The sequence below is a fragment of the Schistocerca nitens genome, chromosome 4 (assembly GCF_023898315.1).
Source record: "Schistocerca nitens isolate TAMUIC-IGC-003100 chromosome 4, iqSchNite1.1, whole genome shotgun sequence".
Lineage (NCBI taxonomy): Eukaryota > Metazoa > Arthropoda > Insecta > Orthoptera > Acrididae > Schistocerca > Schistocerca nitens.
In genome coordinates this window covers 143,025,484-143,041,506 of record NC_064617.1, presented here as the reverse complement: position 1 = coordinate 143,041,506, position 16,023 = coordinate 143,025,484, and the positions used below count along the sequence as shown (strand labels likewise).

General features: G+C 46.5%; 1 protein-coding gene across 1 annotated transcript in view; it reads left to right on the top strand.

Annotated features, from left to right (window-relative positions):
- Window positions 1–16,023, top strand: part of LOC126252171 (uncharacterized) — a 306,249-nt gene that overhangs the window by 90,710 nt on the left and 199,516 nt on the right. The gene's annotated exons all lie outside the window — the stretch shown is intronic.

The window sequence follows — 16,023 nt, the reverse complement described above, 5'->3', positions numbered from 1 at the left end:
CGAGGTCTTCTTATAGACCTATTTATTGCAGACTACGACCTGTGCCTTCTTAATGATGGCTCCCCTACTCATTTCAGTGCCGGTCATGGTACCTTTTCTGCCATTGAACTTTCTCTTTCTTCTCCCTCTCTCCTCCCTTCATTACACTGGTCGCCACACGACGACCTTTGTGATAGTGACCATTTCCCGTTGATTATCACGCTCCCTTCCCGCTCCCCGATGGACAGGTTACCTCGTTGGTCTTTCCAATGCGCCGATTGGCCTCTATACACTGCACAGGTCGTGTTTTCTCCCTCTTTGTCGGGTTGTATTGATGACGTCCTACGTGACGTGTCTGACGCGATTGTTCGCGCTGCTAGCCTTGCTGTCCCGTGCTCATCTGGACCATTTCGTCGTCGGCAAGTCCTGTGGTGGAGTACGGCGATTGCCATTGCCATCCGTGGTCGCCGTCGAGATTTGCAACACTTTAAGAGGCACCTATCCGTAGCCAGCCTTACTACCTTTAAACGCCTTCGCGCTAAAGCCCGTTATTTAATCAGAGCAAGCAGATATGTTGGGAACGATTCGTTTCTTCCCTTGGTTCTACTGTCCCCCTGTCACGGGTATAGGCTACACTTCGCTCTCTCCAAGGTTGCCATCGGCAGTCCACCCTCCCAGGCCTTCACCTCCCAGATGGCATTTGTACGGACCCGTTAGTTCTTGCAGAACATCTTGCGACCCATTTTGCAGTGGCATCAGCGTCAGCCTCCTATCCAGCTGCTTTCCTTCATCAAAAACAGCGGGCTGAAGCTGCCACCTTATGTTTCACCACTTGTGAGTGAGAATCTTACAACAAACCTTTTACTGAATGGGAATTTCTTTCTGCTCTATCTTCTTCTCATGATACGGCCCCTGGCCCAGATTCCATTCATAACCAACTGCTTCAACATCTCAGTGCTTCACAACGGCAACATCTTCTTCGGGTGTTTAACCGTATCTGGCTCCAGGGTGACTTCCCTTCTCAGTGGAGGGATAGCATTGTGGTTCCTGTCCTTAAGCCTGGTAAGAGCCCCCTATCTGTTGACAGCTATCGGCCAATTAGTTTGACCAATGTTGTTTGTAAGTTACTTGAATGGATGGTAGCCTGTCGGCTCAATTGGGTCCTCGAATCTCGGGATCTATTGTCCCCTTACCAGTGTGGCTTTCGAGAGGGACGATCTCCAATCAATCATTTACTTCGCTTGGAATCCGCAGTTCAGCAGGCTTTTTCCCAGCGCCGCCATTTGGTTGCAGTGTTTTTTCACCTTCGCAAGGCCTATGACACGGCCTGGCGCCATCACATCTTACTTACCCTTCATCAGTGGGGTCTTCGGGGCCCACGTCCGATTTTTATCCGCCAGTTCCTGATCCATCGGTCATTCAGAGTTCGAGTTGGTACTGCTTTTAGTTCTCCACGGACCCAGGAGTGGGCATCCCACAGGGTTCTGTCTTGAGTGTCCTTCTTTTCCTCATTGCTATCGATGGACTTGTGGCCTCTGTCGGTCTCTTGGTCGCCCCTGCCCTGTATGTGGATGATTTCTGCATTTGGGTTAGTTCCTCCTCGATGGCACCTGCAGAACGGCAGCTCCAGGTGGCTATACGGCGTGCCCCTGCATGGACCCTCTCTCACGGGTTTCAATTCTCTCCTTTAAAATCGCGAGTAGTCCACTTCTGTCGCCGTACTACGATCAACCCTGGTCCAGAGCTCTATCTCGCTGCACAACGATTGCCTGTGGTCCCACAGTTTCGTTTCCTGGGTCTTCTTTTCGACAACAAGCTCACTTGGCTGCCCCATATCAGACTCCTGAAGGTAGGATGTTTCCGTAAAAATGTCCTTCGCTTCCTTGCCCACTCCTCTTGGGGTGCGGACCGTTCCCTCCTCCTCCGTCTTTATCGTGGTCTAGTTCTGTCTCGCTTGGACTATGGTTGTCAAGTTTATGGTTCAGCTGCTCCTTCCACACTGCACGTGCTGGATCCAGTCCACCATCGTGGCATCCGTTTGGCCACCGGTGCCTTCCCTACTAGCCCTGTTGATAGTCTCCTGGTTGAAGCTGGGATTCCCCCCCCCCCCCCTTTCTGTTCGGCGGTCCCAGTTTCTGGTGTCTTATGCACTCACTATCCGTTCCTCTCCCACTCATCCTTCCTATTCTGTCCTGTTCCCAGACCATGGACGTCGCCCACCCGACTCCCGCCCTCGGGCGGGTTTACCGGTTGGGCTGCGCCTTGCGTCTCTTTGCCGTGATTTTCAGCTTCCTTCTTTGTCCTGTCTTCCTCGCTCCCTCCCCTCCACCCCTCCTTGGTTAGTTCCTCGGCCTCGACTTCGGATGGATCTCCGTCGAGGTCCGAAGGATTCCATCCCCCCGGTGGTGTTCCGTTCCTTTTTCCGCCAAATTTTATGGGAGTTTCGGGATGCTGTTGTTTTTTACACTAATGGCTCTAAATCTGCTGATCATGTTGGGTATGCCTTCACGTCCTCTGTTGGAACGGAAAGTCATCTGCTGCCACCTACATGTGGGGTGTTTACTGCGGAATTGATGGCAATTTCCCAGGCCCTTACCTTTATTAAACAGTCCCAACACAACCGCGTTTTGTTATGTACGGACTCGATGAGTGGCCTTCTTGCTATTGACCGGTGTTTTTCGCGCCATCCCGTGGTCTCTGCCATCCATGACCATCTCGCTAATATTCACCGTGCTGCTTGTTCCATTGACTTCCTTTGGGTCCCTGGCCATGTGGGTATCCCGGGTAATGAGCTCGCTGATCGTTTGGCTGGGGGAGCAGTTACTTACCCCACGTTTTCTGTAACCCCTCCTGCAGCGGAGTTACGGCTTCACATAAAATCCCACTTCGCACAGTCATGGGCCAATTCTTGGGAGGCTACTCCCCTGTCTAATAAACTTCGTGCAATTAAGGTGACACCGGGCCCGTGGCGTTCTTCCTTTCGCCTCTCCCGAAAGGACTCGACCACACTGTGTCGTCTCCACATTGGCCATACCAGGCTGACCCATGGTTTTCTTTTGCGTGATGAGCAACCCCCACTATATGGTTGTGAAGCCTTCCAGACAGGAGCCCACATTTTGGTTGAATGCCCCCTTCTTTTGGCTCTGCGTGCTAAGTACAGAATCCCCCACACTTTACCTTTGATGTTGGCTGACGACTCCCGGATGGTCTCTCTGGTTCTCGGTTTCCTCCGGGAAAGTGGTTTTTATTCTCAGTTTTAAGGTTTTTAATCTCTCTCTGGTGTTGGGGCAGGGCGGTGAGTGTTTGGGTGTCTCCCACTGTAGGCAGTGTTCGGAGATTCCCGATTCACCTCCCTGACCGAAATCCTCTTTTCTTCACCTTTTACTCTGTTTTTTCCCTTTTTTTAAGGCTTGGTTAGTCTTTTTATTCGCATACGTACTTTCTACATTATAGCAGTTGTACCTTTTAAGTCACAGGTGGTCTTGCCTATGCTGCTTCAGCATAGTGTTGGGTTCGTTCTCTTGCCGACTTCCCTCATTTTGTTTTTTTACTAATGACAACGTGACTGCCCTTTTACGTTTTTCCCTTTTTCCGTTTTATTGTTCTGACTTTACTGAGATGTCCCATTAGCGGAATGGAGCATATTTGAAACAAGGGACTGATGACCTTGCTGTTTGGTCCCTTAAACCTTAAACAACCAACCAACCAACCATTGATACAACACTACGACAGAACTCGACGTCTTAGCGGCGACTGTGTAGAGAAGTAGGTGGAATGTGTGTCTGACTGTTGCAAAAAAAAACGTTTCTGGTTTTCGCTGTGGCTTCCACTTCCAGACCGATCGGAACTTGCTTTCTGGACAACCCTCGTATTAACAAAGATGCTAGCGCAGGATATGGGTTCCCTAATATGTAACTTAGGGGAAAACGTTTTGCGTGTCCGAATCCAGTATGATGTCCCACGTGGTGGGTGTTCATCAGAGACGTTGTGCATCACGGAGAGAGCTACTATCGAAATTTCGGGGCAGTATTTTTGAGGAGGAGTCAAACAACATATTACTTCCACCCACATACATCTCGCGTATTGACAACGAGGAGAAATTTCGAGAAATTCGAGCTAATACCGAGGCTTACCGACAATCATTCTTCCCACGCACTATTCGCGAATGGAACAGGGACGGAGGGATCAGATAGTGGTACCGAAATTACGCTCCGCCACACACCGTTAGGTGGCTTGTGGAGTATGATGTAGATATAGATGAAAGGTGACGACAGAACTGCGTTAGTGAAGTGTGACAATATAGTTTCTCTTCTCAATGTAAATAAACGGTTCGTGGAATAGGGTTGGTTGCAACCTGAGACTGTTAACTTCCGACACTGCTGCTTGTGGAAAAACGTCTCCATGCAGATAAACGATTCGTGTAGTAGAGCTGGTAACAAACTGAGACTATAAACTTCCTACAGTGTTGATTATGAGAAAGTGTCGTCATAGACTGATTGTAGGTGAATTCAGGATAGCTCAGACAATATTTCTAGCTCGGTAACGAGCAATCCAGATCGCAATATTTACTTTATTTTATTTATTTTTTATTCTGGTTACTGGTTTCGATATATGGGACCATCCTCAGATCAAAGTCCAGATTATGTGAGGAGACAGTGCTCGGAGCGACTGAATGATACTGACTGGTCCCTGCCACGAAATGTATTTCTATTTGGTGTTATGGTCGGCAGCTTGCTAAAGATATGGAAAAATGAGATGCACATTCCAGCTGTAATGTCCGAATACAGAATTAATGCTGCTTGATTCCGTCTTGTCGATTAAATGTCTTGGCGTAACGCTGCAAAATGACGTGAAATGAAACTAGTACGTATGATCAACTGCATTAACTGCAAATGGCTGACTGCGATATGCTCGATGGTAAAGTTCTCGGAAAGTGAGGCGGACCCCAAACGAGGCTGCGTAACTAACTCTTGTGCGACCAATTCTCGAGTACAGCACGGACGCTCGTAATCCTCTCCTGGTCGGACTAAAGGAAGATATCAAAGCAATTCCGAGGGTTGCTAGTAGGTTTGGCTCCGCAGGTTCGATCATTACACGAGGATTAAGGAGGGCAGAACTCGATCTGCTCAAGAAACGATCTTGTGCAGTTTCAGAGAACAGACATTCACGACAGATTGCAGAACGGTTCTACTGTCTCCAGCTGTCGTCTCGCGTATGGACAGTAAAGATGAAATAACGATAATGTGGACTCATACAGAAGAGTGCGGGCAATAATTTTTCCGATACTTCATTTACAAGTGGAATACTGTAGTGGTTTACAGTATGTGTTTGTGTTTGTATACATATGTGTGTGTATGTGTCTGTGTTTGTGTGTGTGTGTGTGTGAGAGAGAGAGAGAGAGAGAGAGAGAGAGAGAGAGAGAGAGAGAGAGAAGGTGTCGGAGAATTTGACGCTCGTGTGGTTGCGCAGGCAACAAACCGAACGGTATCCGCACGTGTGCAGTAATTAATGGAAATTATAAGCGCTTCATGACGAGCACTGAATGTGAAGAGAGTTTTGAAAAGCTGTATTCCGACAGTTATTTGAAATATGGATAGCAGCTTGTTTCGATATAATGTACTGTGGGCTGCAATGATGTTAACTTACTTTAAAGTCTGTCGTAGGCCATTATCTGACTGCTACGTGTCCAATGCGATGAATGCGCGACTGCGAATTACGTTACTGCTGCGCTATTTTTGTACCATCTCATAATGCAATTATTGAGCCGTATTCTGATGAAACGGTTACGTAATTACTCGCTGCAGCAGAACGTTCTGAGATTCAGTGCTCTCGAATGTTTAGTAGCATCCTATCCAGTCTCAATGAAAATTAGCGTCAGTTTTGTGCTGTTTTAAAGCTCCGCTGTGTATGGACTCTCGCTTTTTACCTGTACTGCCTCGCTACCCCGTACACCCCCCCCCCCCCCCCCTTATCTGCCTCTCATTCACACACATACACACACACACAGACACAGAATACCTTTCCCTTTCCGTCTTACACGTGTGCTCGTCCTGAAATCACATTAGGATTAACAGACCATAATGACATAACTGACATCAACAGCTCATAACGCAGTCAGCTGACGTGGATTGACCAACTTGGCATAGAAGGAGAGTGGCACATTGTCTCTACCTCAGAAACCGAAGTTATCATTAAGAAAAAGTATTACTGGCAATAACAAATGCGATGCTTGTACGTCAGCAGACGGTTCACAAAGAGCAGCATACCCTCCAAATGTGTTACTAGTGAGAGATAAAATGCTGCATTCTATGAAACTCTAAAACAACCGACGTGTTTTTCATTGATGATAAATACTTTGAACTTTGATATATGCCTTGTAGTTTTCTACGATGAGACTAAATTTCTCGATTCACCCAGTTAAAAAGTCGGATACGTTCCAACGACCGCAAGAAGCAATCGAGACCTGGCCAGGGGGATTATCGTGGCTCTATTTAGGGTCATTAATTCACGTGGAGGTGTCACTAGGCCGAAAAAGAAGCCAATCCATGCTGATATATAATATTCACCCGTTCATAATGGTCCTACTTGGCCTGTGTGTGTTCTCTGAACAATAGAATATGACCAGGTATGCCTTTAGAAGTGTCCGCAATAACTGTGATGTCGCATTCTAAACTACCCTGCTCCCAAAGTTGTCCCGATGTTCATTCAAAATCTGTGGGACTAATCGATAGTCGAATGGTAACTCCTGCATGACCAATGCTTCAACAAGTGTGGTAACCACCACTGAAACCATTGTTGCAATTAACTACCTCGATGGTCGGTTTCGCTTAGTACCCCCTCCTTGATCTAGGCTTGAGCCTGTATGCAGACCATTCCATATACGACTCCATCAATAAAGTTACTTGATGATAGGCCGAGCGGTTCTAGGCGCTTAAGTCCGGAACCGCGCTGCTGCTACTGTCGCAGGTTCGAATCCTGGCTCGGGGATGGATGTGTGTGATGTCCTTAGGTTAGTTAGGTTTAAGTAGTTTTCAGTCTAGGGGACTGATGACCTCAGATGTTAAGTCCAATAGAGCTTAGAGTCATTTGAACCATTTGACTTCATGATAGCTGTCAATGTACGACTACTCCATTAACCAACGCTTCAAAAGATGTGGGGAACATTTCCGATTATATTTCTCCAAGTGACTACCTTGATGGTCAAGCTCATTGTCTGGACCACTCTGCAACAGATGTGTATTCCATTCCCGACGTTTCTCGTATAGATAACGTTATAATTAGAACATTTCACCCTGTCATTTCTCATTGGTTCACAGTTCAATTCCTGTGAACACTATTTGAGACCGGTCCCGCAGCAAACCACCTCGCTGGCCCATTTCACTTCCTCCATGACCGATGCTTCACAGATTTGAATAAACTCCCAAACACCATACCTACAAAATGGTTCAAATGGCTCTGAGCACTATGGGACTCAACTGCTGTGGTCATTAGTCCCCTAGAACTTAGAACTACTTAAACCTAACTAACCTAAGGACATCACACACATCCATGCCCGAGGCAGGATTCGAACCTGCGACCGTAGCAGTCGCACGGTTCCTGACTGCGCGCCTAGAACCGCGAGACCACCGCGACCGGCACCATACCTACAAATAGCTAACAGGGACACCAATAATTAGTGCAACACATCTAATTTTTCTGCATAAGGATTGTTTTTGTTGAGGCTTCCAAAATATCATAATATTCCCCACTAATTTGGCTACAGAAGCCTATTTTTAAACATAATCTCCATTCAATGCGACAGCCGTACGCTACCTTACTGCGAGGGCCTGTATGCTCGAAGGAACCACTTTACTGGTCGAAGTCGGAGCCAGCATCGCTGTGCTTCAATAACCTCCTCATCATCCATGCACTGCTTCCCGAAGAGTGTATCCTTCAGTGGGCGAAACACGTGGAAATCGGCTAGATGCGAGATCCGGACTGTAACGTAGATGAGGAAGAAAAGAACAATGATGTTTTCTGAGCTGCTCTCGGGTGTCATGAGAAGGAGGAGTTCGCTTCCACTTTTGTGGCGATGAACGCACTGAAATCGTTTTCTCAGTTTCCTCAAGGTTGCATAATACACTCCAGAGCTGAACGTTGCAGCATGAAGGATGACATCCAACAGAATAACTGTTTCAGGACGTCGCCATGACGAAGCTTTGAAGTTTTTCTGCGGAGAAGACGGGGTGCGTTGCCACTCCATAGAATGCCTTTGTTTTATCGCCTGCGATCTTGCTGCCATGACGACAGCAGCCTCGCCCGACTCACCGTCCTTCTGTTAACTGCCAGCGCCTATGAAGATCTGCAGTGTTGTGCTTTTCCGCTCAAAGAAACTGAACGACAGCTCTCTGCTTGAAATTGAGCTCCGTTACAGACGCTGTTTTGAAGGCTACGAACAGCACCGTCACCTATCTGAACTTCGTGAAACTATTCAGGCTGAAGCGGACGTATTCCACGATGTCCGACAATTTTTTCAACCTTCGCCGACGTACCTCTACAGTCTACGTCACCATGTGATCCCTCCATGATTCTGCAACAGATTTGGAGATGATTGTAAACATAATTGCATAACTATACAGTTTTGTCAGTGACTGATGCATTACAAGCTCGTCCAGCTGCGCTAAATGATTACTTGTTGACCATAATAATGTAACGTGACAGTAGTTGCCGGTCCTATTCGCAACTAATGAACGTGAACGCCAAGTAATAGTGATGTTGTTGTTGTGGTCTTAATTCCGAAGACTGGTTAGATCCAGCTCTCCACGGTACTCCATCCTGTTCAAGCTTCTTCATCTCCGAATAACAACTGCAACCTAAAGCCTCCAAAATGGTTCAAATAGCTCTGAGCGCTATAGGACTTAACATCTGAGGTCATCAGTCCCCTAGACTTATAACTACTTAAACCTAACGAACCTAAGGACAGCACACACATCCATGCCCGAGGCAGGATTCGAACCTGCGACCGTGGCAGCAGCGCGGTTCCGGACTGAAGCGCTTAGAACCGCTCAGCCACAACGGCCGGCTCCTGCACCCTTCTCAGACTGCTTACTTTATTCGTCTTACGGTCTACCTCTGCAACTTTTACCACCACTTGCCTCCAATACTAAACTGGTGAACCACGGATGCCCAAGAACGTGTCCTACCACCCGATCGCTTCTTCTAGTCAGGCTGCCTAACATGTTTCTTTTGTCCCCACTTCCATTCAGTACGTTCTATTAGTTTCGTGATCTACCCATCTACACTCATGCTCATAAATTAAGGATAATGCTGATACATGGTGAAACCACGCTCTGGTGAGCGTTTTGCGGGTTTAAATCACCTCGGAGTACATGAGGTCCATTTGACCTGCAGTCGTCGCACGGTGGCGCTGGCAGCAGTCCACATACGAAGATGTGTGTTGGCCCATGTCAGAGCACGGTGCAGCGATTAAGTGTGCAGACGTTTTCAGACGTGCTAATGGCGACCGTGTGTTGAAAATGGCTCAAAGAACAGATATTGATGACGTTATGAGGGGTAGAATACTAGGGCGACTGGAGGCTGCTCAAACACACCAGGTCGTAGCACGGGCCCTCCGTGTGCCACAAAGTGTGATCTCAAGATTATGGCAACGATTCCAGCAGACAGGAAACGTGTCCAGGCACTACAGTACGGGACGTCCACAGTGTACAACACCACAAGAAGACCGATATCTCACCATCAGCGCCCGCAGACGGCCAAGGAGTACTGCAAGTAGACTTGCTCGGGATCTTACCGCAGCCACTGGAACAGTTGTCTCCAGACAAACAGTCTACAGACGACTGAACAGACATGGTTTATTCGCCCTGAGACCTGCAAGGTGCCTTAACCTGGTCACAGGAGAGTCCGTAACGCCTGATGTCAAGAACACAGTACATGGTCATTGGAACAGTGGTCCCAGGTTATGTTCACGGACGAATCCAGGTATTGTCTGAATAGTGATTCTCGCTGGGTTTGCATCTTCCGTGAACCAGGAACCAGATACCAACCCCTTAATGTCCTTGAAAGGGACCTGTATGGAAGTCGTGGTTTGATGATGTGGGGTGGGATTATGACTGGTGCACGTACACCCCTGCATGTCTTTGACAGAGGAACTGTAACAGGTAAGGTGTATCGGGACGTCATTTTCAGGGGTACAGTGGGTCCTACCTTCCTCCTGATGGTTGATAACGCACGGCCCAACCGAGCTTCCATCGTGGAGGAGTAGCTTGAAACAGAAGATATCAGGCGAATGGGTTGGCCTGCCTGTTCTCCAGACATAAACCCCATGGAGCACGTCTGGTATGCTCCCGGTTGAGGTATCGCAGCACGTCTTCAAACCCCTACGACACTTCAAGAGATCCGACAGGCACTGGTGCAAGAGGTGGATCCTATACCCCAGTAGCTGCTCGACCACCTGATCCAGAGTATTCCAACCCGTTGTGCGGCCTGTGTATGTGTGCATGGTGATCATATCCCATATTGATGTCGGGGTACACGCGCATGAAACGGTGGCGTTTTGTAGCACATGTGTTTCGGGACGGTATTCTCAACTTGTCACCAATACCATCGACTTACAGATCTGTGTCGTGTGTGTTCAAAATGTTCAAATGTGTGTGAAATCTTATGGGACATAACTGCTAAGGTCATCAGTCCCTAAGCGTACACACTACTTAACCTGAATTATCCTAAGGACAAACACACACACCCATGCCCGAGGGAGGACTCGAACCTCCGCCGGGACCAGCCGCACAGTCCGTGACTGCAGCGCCTTAGAACGCTCGGCTAATCCCACGCGGCCGTGTGTGTTCTCTATGTGCCTATGCTATTAGCGCCAGTTTTGTGTTGTGCCACGTTGTGTGACACCACATTCTGAAATTATCCTTAATTTATGAGCACGAGTGTAATTTTCAGCATTCATGTATAGCATCACATTTCAAAAGCTTCTATTGTGTTCTTACCTAAACTGTCTATCATTCATGTTTCACTTCCACACATGCTACACTCCATAAAAGTAGTTTCAGAAAAAAGTTTCTAATACTTAAATCTATATTCGATGTTAACAAATTTCTCTTATTCAGGATCCCTTTTCTTGCCATTGCCAGCCTACATTTTATATCCTCTCTACTTCGGCCATCATTAGTTATTTTGGTGCCCAAATAACAAAACTCATCTACCACTTACAGCGCATCGTTATCTAATCCAGTTTCCTCAGAATCTTCTGATTTAATTCTAATGCGTTTCATTGTACTTGTTTTGCTTTTGATGACATCGTAGGTCCTCAAGACTCTGTCCATTGAACTGAACTGCTCTTCCTAGTCCTTTGCAGCCTCTGATAGGATTACGATGTCGTCAGCAAATCTCGAAGATTTTTCTGTTCTCTGAATTTTAGTTCTCATTCCAAATTTTTATTTGCTTTCTTTTACTGTTTGCTCAATGTGCGAGTGCACTGCAAAAGAAATGCACACGATTTTTTTAATCCATCTTTTATTCTACATGTTTGAATGTTTTACAGTGTGTAGATGCATCCTTTGGGAACAATATTTTCATTTTTCCACATAATTTCCATCCATCTCAACTTCCTTACGCCATCTTGGAACCAGCGCCTGTATACCCGCATGGTAAAATTCTGGACCAACCTGTTGGAGCCACTGTTTGGCAGCGTGCACAAAGGAGTCATCATCTTCAAACCTTATTCCACCAAGAGAGTCTTTCAGTTTCCCAAAGTGATGATAGTCACATGGAGCCAGGTCAGGACTGTAAGGCGGGTGTTTCAGTGTTGTCCATCTGAGTTTCGTGATCGCTTCCTCGGTTTTTTGGCTGGTATGTGGCCGTGCATTGTCGTGCTACAGCAAACCATCCTGCTTTTGCCGAAGTGGTCGAACATGACTCAGTCGAGCTTGAAGTTTCGTCAGTGTCGTCACATATGCATGAGAATTTATGGTGGTTCCACTTGGCATGATGTCCACAAGCAAGAGTCCTTCGGAATCGAAAAACACCTTTTCCAGCAGAAGGTGTGGTTTTGATTTTTTTTTTCCTTGGGTGAATTTGCATGATGCTACTCCATTGATAGCCTCTTCGTTTCTGGTGAAAAATGATGGAGCCATGATTCATCACCTGTCACGATTCTTCCAAGACATTCATGTCCACCATTCTCCTACTGTTCCAGAAGTTCGCTGCATACCGTTTTTCTTGTTTCTTTGTGAGCCACTGTCAACATCCTGGGAACCCACCTGGCACAAACCTTTTTTAACCCCAACACTTTCAGTATTCTGCAAACACTTGCCGGCCGGTGTGGCCGTGCGGTCTAGGCGCTTCAGTCTGGAACCGCGTGACCGCTCCGGTCGCAGGTTCGAATCCTGCCTCGGGCATGGATGTGTGTGATGTCTTTAGGTTAGTGAGGTTTAAGTAGTTATAAGTTCTGGGGGACTGATGACCACAGATGTTAAGTCCCATAGTGCTCAGAGCCATTTTTTTTTGCAAACACTTCTTTCCCCTATCCCAACGTAGCGTGACAATTCGTTCACTGTGATGCGTCTGTCAGCAGTCACCAATTCTTTCACTTTCTGCACATTTTCTGCAGTGTGTGCAGTACGAGGTCTGACGCTGCGAGGATAATTCTCAATATTGCCGTGCCCGCTTTCATCACTTAACCTGCTTGCCCACCAAGTAACTGTACTGCGATCGACATACACGTTTTTCAACCTCTTGTGGATATTTCCCACTGTCTCGTTTTCACAGCACATGAATTCTACAACAGCACGTTGCTTCTGACGAACGTCAAGTGTAGCAGCCATCTTGAAGACATGCTGTGACGGCGCCACTCATGGGAACAGGTTGAACTAAGTTTGAAAACAAGCGGGAAGGATGTGTCTACACACTGTAAAACTTTCGCACATGCAGAATGAATGCTGTATTTTTACAAAAATAGTGTGCATTTCTTTTGGAGTGACCCTCGTAACTATTTACGGTGCGAGACATGGTCCACCGCATCACTGGATCGGTATGCGTACTATCGGTTATGTAAAAGTTCATTTATTTATTAATACCATCATTTCCTGGCATTGTAAAATCACTGAAACGTACTATTTACGATCTGTAAATTCTTCCTGATATCTGAGTGGCAAAAGACCACTTTTGTTAGTAAATAATTATAATTAACGGTTACTTCATTCGCTGCAGAATAAACGTACTTTCCCTACGTATCTCTCTTCTGACGTCACCAGTGATTTCTATATCGGCACCTCATCCCACTGGTTCTGAAAGCGTCCCATGGCCAACCGCCTCTGCGACCCAGCATGGGAACGTACCGCTCACTGCTTACTCCAGACATACTGCAGCTCTGATACATCCACTTTAGTAATGTGAAACAGCAAAACTGGAAATAAAGTAAATTGCGCTTTTACCTGTAAATAAAAGGCACCTTACATGTTTCCCCTCTCCCTGCCTCGCCGCTCACAGGCGGCGTTCTTCACAGCTGCGTACTTGTTTTGTGGTTAAATAAAACAGGGCGCTACATGTGCAGAATGCAGTCACAAATGTCCTCAACAGGAAAACTCGAAACTCTGCTATTACGATGTTTCGTTCTATAGTTCCGAAAGCATCAGAATTTAGTAACAGTTTGCGATATTTCTTTTAAAAATGCGTTGTGAGACTTTTGACAAGTCTGTGCACAGCGTGGTTGATTGACAATTAATTGCCTTTGAATGCTCATTCGTAGTTGACTGGCTACTTATTTTTTTCCACAACGCAGCTACTTTCGCAGATAAATCGTCTCATTACTGAGAAACACGTAGTCTGTACGAAAACAGCATTCTCTTTACTGTCTGACAATAGGGGCAGTGATTCGTTCATGGTGAAAAATGCGTTTCTCTGCAAGCAGGAAAAGGTAATAATGTTAAGTGCTCATTTGGAACACAGGGCATCCACACTACAAATACTTTCATTCATTCTATCAGCAGCTAATAAACTTCTCCGAGCCCTTTTCCAAAACATGAGAACGTCGGAACAGACTTTAAAGTATACAGTATTTTATATCTCCGTGTACGAGACACAGTTAAATAAATAAAGATTCGCGCCAACTTTGCTAATCCATTTTCTGTGGATGAGTGGTTGTTAGTCATATATTTCGACACTTTTTTTCCACCTCATTCACTACATCAGCCACATGCAAATTTTTGTCCTGACATGTATGGAATAAAATTTCCTGTGGAACATTGGTCCCTATTTCTAAGAACGAATGCACTCAATGTTACTGAATAGAAAACAGTTGTGACGATTTGCCTCACTCCGATACCAGACACGTCAAAAGGCGGTTGAAGTAAGTGTCTGTGCAACATCCTCACGCTTTGCTCGCTGTCCTGAAATTTCCTTCAGCGGCCGACGACCGACATTGTCCAAAGAGGGCAATCAGTAGACCACTGATTGCGCGGTCACAATCTAGGCGATATCATCGCCCGTACTTAGAGATTTCGGACCATAATCGGTGATAATGGCCGACATAACACGAAACATGGACCACGAGAAACTGATAAGTTTAGTCAAAGGACTAATTTGTGGTATTCTGAGGATGAAAAACAACATAATCGGGATATAGTTCGTAATCTATGGACTGGTATCGTAAATTTATTGGAAACCACAAGTGAGCAAAACATGTATCGGAAATTTTAGGTGTAGATTATAACCTCGAAAAGTAATTCGTTCAAGTGACAAGGATAGTGTGTCTTACGATTAAAGTTAGGGTAGTGGATTTTTTTTAGCTGTGGTAGGTGGATATTAACTGTCTACAAATTATTGTTCCTGCTTGCTTGCGTTTTTATGTCAGTGTGCTGCATATTATGTTACATGAATAGTTTGTTTGCAAATCTGGTGTGCGTAAGTGTCTCTACTTTACAGTGCTATAGGTGTTCAAAGCATCTTACTCCATGTCCACCCCTGGTAGCTGAGTGGTCAGCGCGACAGAATGTCAATCCTAAGGGCCCGGATTCGATTCCCGGCTGGGTCGGAGATTTAATCCGCTCAGGGACTGGATGTTGTGCTGTCCTAATTATAATCATTTCAGCCCCGATCGACGCGCAAGTCGCCGAAGTGAAGTCAAATCAAAAGACTTGTACCCGGCGAACGGTCCACCACAGCACAGGAATTCTATGACAGCACGTAGCTTCTGACGAACGTCAAGTGTAGCAGCCATCTTGAAGACAAATGCTGCGATGGCGCCACTCACGGGAACAGGTTGAACAAAGTTAGAAAACAAGCGGGAAGGATGTGTCTACACACTGTAAATCTTTCGCACTTGAAGAATGAAAACTGTAGTTTTACAAAAACAGCGTGCATTTCTTTTAGAGTGACTCTCGTACCTAGATCTACATTCGAAACTTTTGAAGAAGGTCGACGGTCTTATTGGCTAATGTGGGCTGGCTCAGTCCTGGAGAAGCCTGTCCTATTCGAGAGCTTGCCCCTGCGATTGTTCTTGAATGCCTGATTCAGTTTCGGCGGTGTGCTGCAATAACGCTCAGCATTAGCTGTTGCGCCCCACCCCCCACCTCCACCCCCTTGGTAGTCAGTCGATAAGAACAGGTCCGTCCTGGTCGAAAACGCCTTAGGGGGCGGGATGGTATTCATCCGTTTGGAGGCAGAGTCGAAGGGGGTGACATCACTTTTCATCACTGGCAATCTTACCAATAATATCCGTTTCTTCCTCCATGGGACAGGCAAACATCAGTTCTGGCCGATTCCCTGAAAGATGCTTGGACAAGCACTGTATGCAACTTTTTCCGTATCAAAAGTTATCGTAGATTATGTGATGCGCAGTTCCTTTGTTTATCAACAGATCAACAGCAATGTCGCGAGTGGTGATTCGATTATTCCTCCATGTGAGCTCCTGCACAGCCGAAATCATGACACTCGTGGAGACAGGTTGCACCTGCCCAGGTCCATGATGTTTACACCTAGCTACGCTGACAATGCCAGAATTTTGTGCACCGAGTGAGACGCTGCTCTCCGTGAACTCCT